A 14,384-nucleotide genomic window follows, 5' to 3' on the forward strand; every position below is an offset into this window, starting at 1 on the left:
CTTGCTGCAATTCTGACAGTTTTCAACCGTCTTGGTCTTGTCTTCCTCTCCAAGTGCAGGTAACCCCTCTTAATCCTTTCCCTCTCTCTCCCTCTTTTTTTTATTCTATGGGTGTTTAACTTTCCTTTGTGCCATTTGGGTTGGTTTGGATTTTCTTTTTTTTTTTTTGGTTGCATTGGAAATAAATAGTAATGAACCCTGTTAGGAGCCATTTAAGATTATGAGGTTTCGAATATTTTTGGTCGAGTTATGAATGGAGAAAAGTTGTGTTATGTATTGCTTTTTGGTTGAATCGTTTGTGGTTGCTTGGAGTTATGAGTTGTTGTAGTGGGGCTGATATATTAATTAATTGAGTTTCATATGGGTTATGGTGGATGTATAGGTCAATGTTGATATTAATTTATGATATTTGGGGTTGAAATGTGAGCTGTCCAAGTTATATTGTAACTGTTTGAGTTGCGTAAATTGATGAAATATAGTTTGGAATTGTGGGTTTTAATTATTTGGATTGAAGTTGTTTTGTTAGTAATTAACACTTAGTGTATATAATTTTATGAATAGATGATGAGATTATTAGAGTTCAAAATCAAGACTTAAATATTACATTGTAGGAATTAGGTAAGTGGGGTTCCTATGCTAGATTCGCATAAGAAAGGAATGAACCAAGGTTGGTTTGTAAAAATGTGCATGTTATGTTTTGAAAAGAAAATGTGAAAACAACCTCAGTTATGTGTTCTGCATTCACTCATGAAATCGATATGAAAGAGAAAATGCTTTTTGACATGAAAAGTGTAGACATGAGCAATATTTGATATGTTCTGAAATGTGAAAAAGAGCGAATATGATATTTGAGATTTTTGTTCATGTGATATGAAATGTTTTGGATCTATTATTGATCATTAGAAAATGATATGAATGTATTCAGCACATGGTTTGATATGATATGAATATGAAAAATCTTTGGCATACTTATCTATTTTTATTTTGATTCTAAATATGGTTATGATGTGACGATACCGATTCAAGTGATATGGTTGGTACCAACATGATATGAAATGAGTGCAACCACTTTGGAAACAAAGAGGTCTTTTATGTGTTATTTATTTTGTGCACACTCGGGGCTCCGAGATTGAAAAAGGGAAAGTTCCAGAGTATGATACTGCCTAGTTTGGCCACTAGGGATATCACAACCCTACCACAGAGGTTAAACATGGTATATGATATTATATGATTCGATATGATATGATAAGATGATAATGTTTAGTTATATTATGCCAAAATGTTTTTGAATATGAACAATTGTTTTATTCCTTTTTTTTTCATAATAACAGACCAAATTCCATTCATTAAAGGAGGACATAAAAGTTGACTTAAAAACAAGTTAGTTACAAACGTTAATAGCTTTCCAGTACACTACTGTGGCTGATATGGTCTAGTCCAAATGGCAAATCTCTAAAGACTTAAGTTTAAGAGATAGCACAACTCTGTCCACGACAGAGTTACCAATAACTGAGTGACAAAATCCCATATCCTGACAACGCGGAGTAGGATACACCAAGCCCACCATAACACTGCCTAAGCGGATGGGGGACCACTCCATTAGAACTAAAGTTTGAAGGCACTATTTTTGAATTTTAATTTTTCTAAAAAGTAAAGACAGGACACCAAATAAAATAAAATGGGAAAGCACTGCAAAAACTGAAACAGTGCCCCAAAAGGCTACTGTGGCATGTCCAGTACACGCGCCACTCTGGGAGGAAATCGGACGGTCGATCTTGGAAGTTCCAAACTCACAGACCCTAGAATCGTTGCGCATGGCATCAACAGAGGGCTTCCCAGTGGCGCGTGAGGGCCACGCACCGACTTCTCCGAGAACTTCAGACCACACGTGTGGGCTACTCGCCACTTCGTTCGGCGTCGTGTTTGGTGGTCTTGAAGATCGGCAGCTAGGCAACATCGTGGAGGGGCGTGTGCTGGTCTATGATTGCCGAAGATTTCCATATCTTTGATTCTCCCTTATTTGGCCTGAAAAATACAACATGGAGCACTACATAGAGGGGGAGGGAGCCGAAGCTCCCACCCCCTCTAACCAGAACTGGAGTAAAGGTTTAGAGAGAAGGGAGAGCATCTGGTCTAGAGAGAGAGAGGACAATCTCAAAATCTCTTTTGGTCGGTATCTCAATCGTCCGTTTTATTCTGAATATGAAAAGATTGAAATGTCGCTCTATTTTTCTTTTCTTTCTTGATAATATGTTTTGAGATTTGCATATAAAAATGAAATATTGTTATTTCCTGCATATGAAACTTTATGAAAAGACTCATGTTGTACAAACTAGTATATGTGCTTTGGTTACTGAGTTATTGATAACTCACCCCCTTATCTCCAAATATTTTTCAGATGATGTGGATGTTTCAACTGAAGACCAGGAACATAAATTGTGAGCAAGGATAAGCTGAGGATAGGGTGTTGGGTACCTTAGGGTACCGTTAATAGAAGGACTTTCTATTGTCCCTTAGATATGTTATTGTTTTTGGGTTTAGTAAGACTTAAGGATTTTTCAATTTTTTTTGTAAGGACTAATGGGAAATTGTGAACCCTTTGATTTATGTTCTTCATAGAAATGACTATATGGATATCATTATGTGTTAATTTTGGAAAATTTGATATTGTTTATTGTTTTCAATTTCTTTGAAGATTTTAGATGTGTTGAGAGGCAAGTTTATAAGTGATAGGTAGAAATTCTCCAGCCCTGGCGGGACCGGGGCATTACAAGTAACGTTTGAACATTACGTGTATATAAGACAATGGCAAAACAATGAAACGTCATAAAGTCATCTCAAATGTTCGAAAACCATCACCTCCGTCATCCCCTCCAACACTGCCGCCTTCAAAGACCACCACAACTATCACAAAAGAGGTAGGTCCTTTTCTTTAACTCTTTTGAAGCCTAAAACGATAGTTTTAGGATAGTTTTCAGTTCCCATTAGTGGCTTGAACTTCAACTTGATTTTCTGGCCACCATGGGTTTCCAATGGCGAAATGGTCAACATACAAACTGTAACGCCCGTCCTTGTGGTGTGTCCTTTTAGAAAAATGATTTTAATAAAAATATATGGGAATTACGGTTCCTTTTGAAATTTTCTTTCCTTTCATGTCAGGATACAAAAGACTCCATGTTTATAAACAAAACTCGTTTCTTAATTAAAAAGGTTACAATTGAAAATATTAAATTTCATAATTAAAGTCTCTTGTACAAAATAACATGCCTAGGCTTTCGTGCTCTTCCCCTTGGGCTATATCCATCCGACGCGTCATGCTCATCTTGTCCCTGGGAGGGCATACATTAAAACTAAAATGAGTCGGTGACTCGTAAGCATTACTTCATACAGTTAAAATATAAGAACATAGGTTTTCAGTCATGCATTCATCATTCTATACATATCATACACTTATCATGCATAGACGTTCAGTTCATTTTAAAACGTTGGGAGGTGGGATTTTTCTTTAAAAATGTTTTCCATGCCTCGCTGCCTTCATTTCTTAAAGAGTCTATTCATGCATACATCTTTTCTTACATACATTCATTCTTTCTTAACATGTTATCACTTTCATTGGCCGTCTCATACTGTTGCGCCCCATGTGTTGGGGTTAGTGGTCTTTTGGACCTGATTCCACCCATGGCCATGGGTTGGGAATCCATTCCGTCAGGGTGCAGCACCAAGTGCACTTCCAGTACTACTTACCCGACATTGCAATCTACCCAGTCTAGTCCTTCGGTACCTTTTCCATTCCATCCATGTGGCTGTTACGTATTTTCAAACATTAAGCATTCAGTCTATTCATTCGTTTTCAATCCTTTCGTTCCTTTACAGTCCTTTACAGTTCTTTCATTCCTTTCATTCAGTTCTTACAGTTCTTATAGTCCTTCAGTCCTTTCATTCATAAAAGTTATTTTAAAAGCATGGGACAATTTAAAACAGTTTTCTTTCATGGCATCATTTAAAACATCAGTTCTTTAAGGCATCAATTCATTTCATTTCATGAACATACATGCAATACGTACCACATATAGCATCCATCCACATGCATACACTTACTTACTTTGGGTGTGTGAAAAGGGGCTACCAAGGAGGGCTGTTACTTACTTGAAAAATTATACTTATCTTTCTTTTGCGTAAAACGTGTTTCATAAAGAAAAGCGTTAGTTCGTAAAGCATTTTAAGAAAAAGTGTTTCATTTTCATCTTCATTTATTTAGAAAACTCTAGAAGAGTATGAACAGTATACATACCTGGACTTAATGCCATACTCATTCCATGCAGTCCATTCTTGTGCATGCCAAATGGCAACCTACATGCATACATATAGCCTTACGTCATTTTCTATCTAATGCATAAGCAACTATAACATAAATAGAACTATGCTTCACTTGGAACAATCTCCATCCGTCCCTAGGTTCTTACGTGTCATTTACTATGCTAAAACCTTCGGAGTCTTATTCCTTAAAGTGAACCTCCGTAATTCACCTTAGGGTTAAGATACTACGACCTTTGTCTTATTCTTCTATTAACCACATGTTGGTGCATGACTCAGACTGACTAAGTCACGCATCCCAATCCTTGACAACTTACCCATTACTACCTTTATGTATCCTAGCCCATACTCAATCCTCATTCCCATCCATGCATGTCGCATGACTTTAAGCCAACTTTGAGGCTTAAACAGCGTGCAACCATGCTAAGGACAGATTACCCATTACATATGGTAAACCTGTCCAACACATGTGTTTCACTAGAGGCACATGTACCTTATCCCTTTTATCACCTAAGATCAACTTATAGTCCAATGAGTACCTACTTGTATAAACAAGTTCCATACTCCGATACGAACTTGCTCAGACACTGTCGATAGGACTCTTCTTACTTCTCGGCCCTGTACAAGTTCATCTCGACATTTAACAAGAGGACTGCATCCATAAATGCACATCTGTTACTTCATGTAGCTCGAGACTAATCCCGAGTTACGACACAACGCCCGTCATGCTTCTGCTGCACTACTCTTACACATTTCTACCACTTCACACATACACTCAGCCATAAGTCAACTACAAGGTGACACTCGTCACCTCGGACTACAAGCCATACCATAGCTACTTCGTGACACTATTACACAATTCCTGACGCTACACAATACACTTTACGCTCCTCAACTGCACAACCATCCTTTTATATGTGACATGCCTTACGGTGCATCGCTACACAACATAGAGCACACGCCATGTGTACTCTCTTCCACTCACACTACGCCACGCACCATTATGACGCACATCACACAGTGCGTTGCTGTACTACATGGAGTATGCACCAAGTGTACTCTCTTCACACACCATGCTACATCACAATTATGGCATATACCTCATGCCCATACTTCATAGCATAGTCCACAACACTACACAATTATACCCAACACTTCGTTACACAGCTACACTTCACTTCACAATTATGCAGCGAACTCCGCAATTACTAACAACACAGTCTACAACCTAACCAACCAACTAACATATATCATAAATAATGAGAGATAGAGGGTTATACCATCGGCAGGATAACCCATACGTCGCTCGCTGCTCGTCACGATCAAAACGTCAGAGGAGTGGTACGTGGAGGTTAACATCGAGTACAATGGCAATTAACCATATACAGTGGTTTTCCACCATGTAAAGTGGCAGTTTGAGCTTGGAGATAGCTAGGTGTGGTCTTGGAAAGGCTCATGGTGGTCTGGGTGGCGGAGCACGGCGGCATCTCGACATGAACAGTGCACCCGAGAGAGAGTGAAGGTGCGTGTGAAGTAAGGAAGGGGCTGGACTTCATGGCTAAGCATAGAAGAGCTTGAGGGAGGTGTGGTGGAGCTGTGGTGGTGAGGTGGTGGCTGGACGGTGGCTCACAGCAGTGGATCAGCCATGAGTAGTGTAAACAGTGCATGAGAGAGTGGGGGAGAGTGAGAGCTGTGGGTAACTCAGTTGGACATGAAAATAGCTAGGGGAGGTCATGGTGGTGAGAGGATCATGGTGGTGGTGGTACAGTGGTATGGGTAGTTGTGCACGATCGTGAAACCGTCTGTGTGTGCATGTGACCCATTGGAGAGAGAGAGAGAGGTAGGGAGAAAGGAGACCATAGAAATGAAGCCCATGGAGTGGGGATGTCGTTGGTGGTGGTCGGAGGCCAAGCTAGCCGTGTATGATGGCGTTACAGTGGAGAAACGGGCTTGAAACCCATTTTGGATGAGTTGTCGTGGGAGTATAAGGAGGGCATGTGGGAGCTCGCTAGTGGGAGGAGGTGTTGGCCGGAGGGAGAGGGGCAGATGGTGACTGACGGTGAGACCATGGGTGGCTGGTGGTGGTTGGGCTGGAGGAGGGAAGGGATCGGCTATGGAGAAGCTGTGTACGTCGGGTCCAAGGGGAAGGAGAGGAGAGAGAAAGAGGAAAGGGAAAAAGTGAGTGGAGAAAGAGAAGGGTTTGGGTATTTAATCCAGGCCCTTCATTTCGGGATCTTCAAAACGATTTAACGGTGAGTTTAAATACTGATTTGAAAACACGTAAGTATTTTATTTAAAATAAAATACTGAGAGGAATTAAGATAGAATATTATTTTATAAACTAAAGTTGATCAAATAATATTCCTTCATCATTAATTAAAATGATGAAGTCTCGTTAATCACTCGAAGAGGTTAAAACTATTTAAATTAATTTAAAGTTTTCAACATAATTTAAGTCTCGTAATAATTTAAATGAGTAAAATATTTTAATTTAAATAATTTTCCACAATTATAATATTTTTGGAGCTCTTCAAAAATAATATAATTGTGTTATTTAAAAACAAGCTTAGTCCAATAACACTGGAAATATCACATATAAATATTTTCAGAATATTTAAAATATCCGTAAGATTTAAATTATCGAACTTGCTTTAAAATCCGCTTGATATCTTTTAAAACATGCCATCGAGGTACAGCATGTAGATCGAAGCTCGTAATTATAGAAGAAAGAAGGAGCGGGTTATTACAGAAACATTCCTTGAAGTCTATACTTCATTTCTACGATGTCTTTTGGCCAAATATTGTGTATTTTGGCATTTCAGAAATGGCTGATTCATTCCTACGTCGTAACTTTTGAACGTTACACATGAACGTTCAAACGTTAACAATCTTTGAGATTCAAACACATCATTGACGTTCAAATGTGGAATTTATATACTTTTTAACACTTAGGATATACGTTTGAAAGCTAATTGTGTTCCAAATGTATGTTTGTAATGTTCGAACATAACACCTTTCACATTCCAAATCACAACAAATGTTTGAACGTTTCCATACTACATTCAAACATTACTATCACATTTGAAGGTGGTAGAAGATGTTTGAATGTTAACCCTTGAGTTCCAAACAATGCACTTACGTCCGAATGTTTAAGTGGGAAATGTTCGAACGTAACGATGTTTTCGTTCGCACATGCATCTATTCTCATCATGCTCAAATGTTTAAACATAAACACATTCGAATGTTTGAGTGTTTGACAGTCCCATTCGAACACGTAGTCTTATACGTTCAAAATTTACTGAAAATGTTCAAACATGTACGTCTAAATGTTCAAACGTTATCAGTTACAATTAAGATTTTATTACAAAATATTTATAAATATGGTTCTAATGGTTTGTTCTTATTAATCTAGGATATGGCTCATGTTTTGACAACAAGGAAATGGAGCTGGGAGGGAGCCAACTCAGACATTGCTCAGTTAGGGGCTTGAACAATAATAACCAAACGACAAGTATTAATTAACATGTTCATTGAGCTGACGTGGGAGCAGAGGACGCTGAGAGACGTCTTCATGACAAAAGGATGGGTCCTGATGTGGTTGTTGAGGGGGAAGGTTTACCCCACAATGGTCTGGGAATTTTACATGAAGATGTGCTCCATGCCTCAAGATGTATCCTCTGACCTGCTCAGCGGATGTTATCGCCGACCTACTCTGGATCCATAGGGTAGCTAAAATGGGTGAGATTATACCAGTTGCTCAAGTTGGAGACAAAAAAGCTACTCAGCATGGGGACACAAACGTTGGAGCAGCTGCAGGCATAGCCGCACGAATGTAGATGTAGGCACATCTGCATCATCTATTGGCCTAGTTGAGGCCGAGGATACTGTGCATGAGCCTACTATTCATGACCAAGATAAGGACTTCTACATCCTCACTGGCAGAGATTGGGAGCAGCTGGAGAAGAAGAACTCCTTCAACCAGAATCAGCTGATGCCTTTCTTCCGCATGTTGCAACCTATTATTGCAAACTATCTAGATCCTATGGTACATAAGACCACATTCAGCCAAGCTCATGCACAATTCTTAATATGTGTGGCACAGGGAGAGTCGATTGACTTGCCACTGAGGATTTTTGAGAGGATCCGTTACAAGGCAAGTATCGTCTCGATGGAGAACCTCCCATATAGAGTCCTCCTAAGCCGACTATTACTAACCTAGAGAGTGCCACTCTTCATGGAGGAGTGGGTGGTAAACCAGATGAGCCCGCTCGACATGACCACACATCGTCAGAGCATTGGACATGAGAAGGGATATACTCAACGTCAGCCTGGCCCTATACCAGACCTTCTTCCACTGACCCAGTTTGGGCCCGATGTTGCTCCCTAGATTGGGGGGGTGAATTTGCGGGGGATGTCTAGCCAGCTTGGGTTGATAAAGTCATCTCAAAGATGACGACGCATATGGATCGATAGATCGATAGGCAGATCGCGCATGTAGAGTAGACTGTCGCGCAGATTGCCCATCGTGTCGATGTCCTAAATTAGAATGTCGAGACACTGATAGAGGAGTTTCATACATTTGTGAACAATATGACCTTCTGAGTTTTGTTTACAAAATATGAATTGTTAATATTATTTGATGTATCTATTATTTTGAATTTCAATTCTCGATTTTCTTTCATGTTAGCTTATCCAATTTTAATATTAAATCATTTCACTTCACATTTCAATCTTTTTAAATTTGTAATAATTGTTCACAAAGTATGCATTATTTTATTTAAAAATCACATAAAATTTAAATTATAGTCATATTTACAAATACTCTATCCAATGTTTGAACTTCACTCACTAACGTTCAAATGTCAATCACTAACATTCGAACGTTGGCGCCAAAAAATATTACATTCGTGCGTAAATATCTCTAATGTTCGAATATCCATAAGACGTTCAAACATAAATTTGCCTACATTCAAATGCCAGACAAATTTTCATCTGGATTTTGTGACAGTTTGGGGACTGTCACCAATTCTAAAGTATCATTAAATCACATTTTTGTTGTAGTGTGTGTATATAGATATATATATATATATATATAACCTTAAAAAATCCATGATCTGGTGGAATGGGAGGGGAGATTTCCCTTTCACCAAAAGCGCTTCTTTTGAAGAAACAATAAAAAGTATTTATTCATATTTTTAAGATTTGTAACATTGATTTAAAATCTTCTAATTTGTTGGAATTAATTAATAAATATATTTTATTGAAAAATTTTTATGTTTTTAAAATTGTTAACTTTCTAAATAGTTAATTAATTAATTTTTCTTCGATTAGTTAACAAAGTTTATTTGCTTTATATTTTTCTTTGTTTTTATATTTTTTCTTTTTAAAAATAATTCTGGATCTCTATTATAAATAGAGGTACTTAATTACAAAGAATTATAAATACAAACACTTGTTTTTGTTGAAATAAAAACAAAGAATTATAATTCTGGATCTGTCATCTCGTATGCCCAATACATTCAGAACTAACGTATTCTCTTCCCAAATCCAATTGTGCTGCAACCACTTTCTTCCTTTTTTTTATATTTTGTTTTCCCTTTATCTTTTCTTTATTCTCTTCCTAGCTCATGCAAGTTGCAATACTCTCTTTTTGTTTCCCCCATTTATTTTCCTTCCTAGACAAATGTAAAGGGAATTGAGAATGGGGTATATACTGTACCAACAGGTGTGAATGTATTTTTTAAATATTTTAGAAAATTAAAAAAATAGAAATTCATTAATATTCACTTACTTATCCATTAAATAAATAAAAAAACAAATCCTTAAAGCATTTTTCTTTCTTTATTATCTTCTTGTCTTTCTTTCTTATTTTTTTCTTTTCTCCATTTCCTCTTCCTCTTTCTTCTATCTTTTCTTTTCTCCTTTTCCGTTTCTTATTATTATCTTCTTTTCTTCCCAATTCCCTGACAGCGTCTTTTTCTTCTTTATGGTTGCTTGTTGTTGGTCTTCTTATATGAACTTCTTCTCTCTTTTCCGCATTTTTTCCTTCTTTGTTCATTTTCTACTTGTAGGTCAATCGACTTGTTTTGTTTTGAGCAAAACTTGTAGGTCGATTTTGATTCTTGAGTTATTTGATGATTTTTGCTTTGATTTTAGTTTAGATTTTTTTGTACTTTTCTTTATTGAGTTGTTGAGGAGTTGACGAATCTCTCCCTCATCCCATGGCATAGAGACTGGTAGCTTTCCGGCCTGGTTTGGATAACAAAGTTCTTTCAACTCATCTCATCTCATTTTAATATTTAAACACCACAAATAAAAACACTTTTCAATTTCAAATTTTCAACTTTTTTATCTAATCATTACTGGACAGGTTTGAGGCTTTAGATGAGACACAAAATTGTCATGTGATTTCATTTCATCTCACCGCATCTTATTCTCAAACATAATTCAAATACAAAATTTTCGAACTAATCATTACAACTTTTTCATACTTTCAAATAAAAAATAAAAAACAATTCCAAATTTTTTCAAATATCCAAACAAAAATAATATTATAAAACTATTTTCTTACAATATTTTAACTTTAGAATATTTGTTATACAACTTTTTCTCTCTCATTTCCCAAAATCTAAAAAATACTCAAATCAAACTATCTCACTACCATTCACAAACTATCTTACTACTACTAGTCTTACAATAGTTTGGGAAAGTTGTAATGCCCCAATGAAATGTCCAAATCACATGGTTTTGATATAATTGGAGCCCTATTGGAACCTTATAAAGAGTAAGAACTTCTCATTCCCAAGCAATGTGAGATCTCATACACCACCTACCCTTACCCTTATCATATAGGGGTATCACAATCTACCCGATTTAAATTCCCGACGTCCTCGTTTGGCCTGTCCATTGTAGGTGACACAACTCAAGTCCCACATTTCTAGTTGGGATAGGTTTTGATACCATTTGTAAGGCTCCAATAGAAGGCCCAAACCACATGTCTTATACTCTAAAAGGACTAGTAAATGATACAATTGGAGCCTCATTGGAACCTTATAAAGAGCAAGAACTTCTCATTCCCAAGCTATATGGGATCCCATACACCACCTATCCTTATCCTTTTCATATGGGGGTATCACAATCTACTCCATTTAAATTCCCGATGCCCTCGTCAGCCTTGTCCGTTGTAGGTGGCACGACTCAAGTCCCACATTTCTGGTTGGGATAGGTTCTGATACCATTTGTAACGCCCCAATGGAAGGCCTAAATCACATGGCCTATACTCCAAAAGGACTTGTCAATGATACAATTGGAACCTTATAAAGAGAAAAAAACTTCTCATTTCCAAGCAATATGGGATCTCATACACCACTTACACTTTTCCTTATCATACAGGGGTATCTAGGTGTAACACTCGGGTCTAGCACCCAACTGTTTCCTAAATTTTTGGGTTTATATGGATGAAAAGCCCACTTGAGTTTTCTTGGAATGGCCAACTATGGGCCCAAATTTTATTTTTGGTGCATATCGAATATTTTTTTTTCTGGACTTCCTAATTAGGTTAAAATCATTAAATACTTTTAGATTAGGTAGAATCTTTTTATCGGTTGAGAAAATTTGTGGGTGAAGTTAGATTATTTTAGAGGCTGAATCACAGCCCAACACTCATAGAAAAAGTCCAAATTTTGCATGCCCAAACCCCAAGCTGTGAGGATCAAAGATCAGACCCCATGACATTCATGTTTTCACATCATGGACGTTCCTTCTCTAAGGTTTACCAACTTTCTTTAAATAAATCCCACATAGAAACTCGCCCATCAAATCTAGGGTTGACGTTCTACATCTCTCCTATACCACCTATCGACATCCCTTGCTACAAGTCACAGAAAGATTTCCCCGCTAGCCATTCCTCCATCACACAAAAACTCCTCCCCACACAAATAGCAACCACGGCTCCTCTGTGCACAATGTAAACTGCCATCACCGATGTGTCCTGTGCTAAGCAAGAAGAACATAGCAATGGTTCCCCCACCGCGAGCCACCCTCCTATGCATATAGCCTTGCAATAAACCATGGAGACCGTCCCATTAGCCATAGCCACAACCCCTGCTTTGCATGCATGAAAATAGAGTATCCCAAAGCCCACGTTTAACTGCAAGCCAAAGGTGCCTTTGCACCACCCCGAACAACCATGCTCAACCAATCCACCACCCGTGAGCCACTTTGGATGCCAACATAGACCCATGTTCTATCCATTGTCAGCCATCATTCCTAGCCAAAAATGGCCACAAGACACTGTCGTAGCTTGGTCGTGCCACTCCTTGCAGCATTGTATGGTAAGTCCCTCCCCCTTTCGCTCACTTTTTGTCTCTCTCTTGCTAAGCTCACGAAGTGCCACGTTCTCCTCCCTGTTACCTTTCTCTCTCTCATCACCCACCTTCCGTGTTCACTCTCTCTCTCTTCTCAGTGTGTCTCTACTTCGCTGACCACCCATATAGAAATACTTATTTCTCGCCATAAAAGGCCTAATAAGAGGAGTAGGGTAATTCCTTATAAAGCCTAGGATGAGTTTGTTCCTAAGCTGTGTTGGACTTCACAATACACCCTTCACGTTTGGGCTGATATTTCCAGTACCGTCATTGTGGCCGGGTAGGTTGCAAGAGCCCATCATTGATCATAGGTTCGCCTGCTCTGATACCATATAAAAACACTCATTTCTCCCCTTAAAAGACCTAATAGGAGGAGTAGGGTAACTCCTTATAAAGCCCAGGATGAGTTTGCTCCTAAGCCGTGTGAGACTTCTCAATAACCTAAGACCACTGCCAAGCCCTGGTTCCTCCACTTGCTGGCCCTCCCTCTCAGTGCGTCTCCATCGCACTTGGGTATTCTGGTGAATACTTGTTAAATCTATTTCTAAAAGTGGGTTTTTCTTTCTACATAAAGCACAACATGTTTTCCTTATTGTTATTTACAAAATTTGCCATCAAGCACTTGGGTCACGTGTTATGATCTTAGGTTAGGGTGTTGGGCTTGATTGTACATTAGGTCGTGCATTTTTCTAAATGGGCTGGTATGTTTTAAGTGGGTTGGGTTTGACTTCTTAAATAGAATGGAGATTGAGTTGAAATTAGGTTAATTAAATTAAGTGGATATTGATGGATTTGGGAAATTATGGTATTTTAGGATTATGAGAATTTTTGGTATTAAGGAATTAAAATAGGTTAATTTTTAGGATTTCAGGTTTAAATATCGAGATACGTGTTTGACCTAAAATTTACAAAGACTACATGATTATTTTGTAGGTGACAATTTATATTTGTTTGGCATTGTTGAGGAAAATTTCTGAAAAAGCTAAGAAATCTTGATAAGTGGAGTTCTTATGCTAAACTTTGCATCAAAATAAAATGAACTAGGGTTGATTTATGAAAATTTACATTAAATGTTCTTAAAAGAATTATGAAAACAAGCTCAGTTATTTGTTTGACACCATTCATAAACTCTGATGAAAGAGAAAGCATTTTTTCATAAATGGTGAAGACATGAGTTTATTTTTTCTGGCAGTCAATTTCTAAACTGTGCAAAAGAGAGCGAATATGAAATTTTGTGCATAAATTATGTTTTTGTGATATGATTCTGTTATGTTCTGATGATGTTTTATACTCTTATATGATATGATATGATTTCTGAAAACTTTTGGTATGACTTTATGAATCTAGATATGGTTTGTGGATGGTGATCTGTTTGACCTACCACAAGTGCTAATAGTGGCTTTTGTTTATGTTGGTACTAACTTTTCTGTTTCTAGTGCAACTGCTTTGGAAGCAAAGTGGTTTTCTATGAGGTCTTTCCTATGTACACACTCGGGCCTCCGAGAATAAATGAGGGAAAGATTCACGTTTTGTTTCTGCTCAGTTAGCTACTGAGGTTTGAATAACCCTACCACGAGGGTTAAACATGGTCTCTATTCTGATATGATAAGATGTTCATTTATGCTATGCCAAATGAATTTTGGATAAGAATGTTTTCTAAAATTTTCGTTAAGATATTTTTGATAACATGTTCTAATTCTGCAT

This window comes from Carya illinoinensis, chromosome 1 (genome assembly GCF_018687715.1).
Source record: "Carya illinoinensis cultivar Pawnee chromosome 1, C.illinoinensisPawnee_v1, whole genome shotgun sequence".
In the NCBI taxonomy this organism is placed as follows: domain Eukaryota; kingdom Viridiplantae; phylum Streptophyta; class Magnoliopsida; order Fagales; family Juglandaceae; genus Carya; species Carya illinoinensis.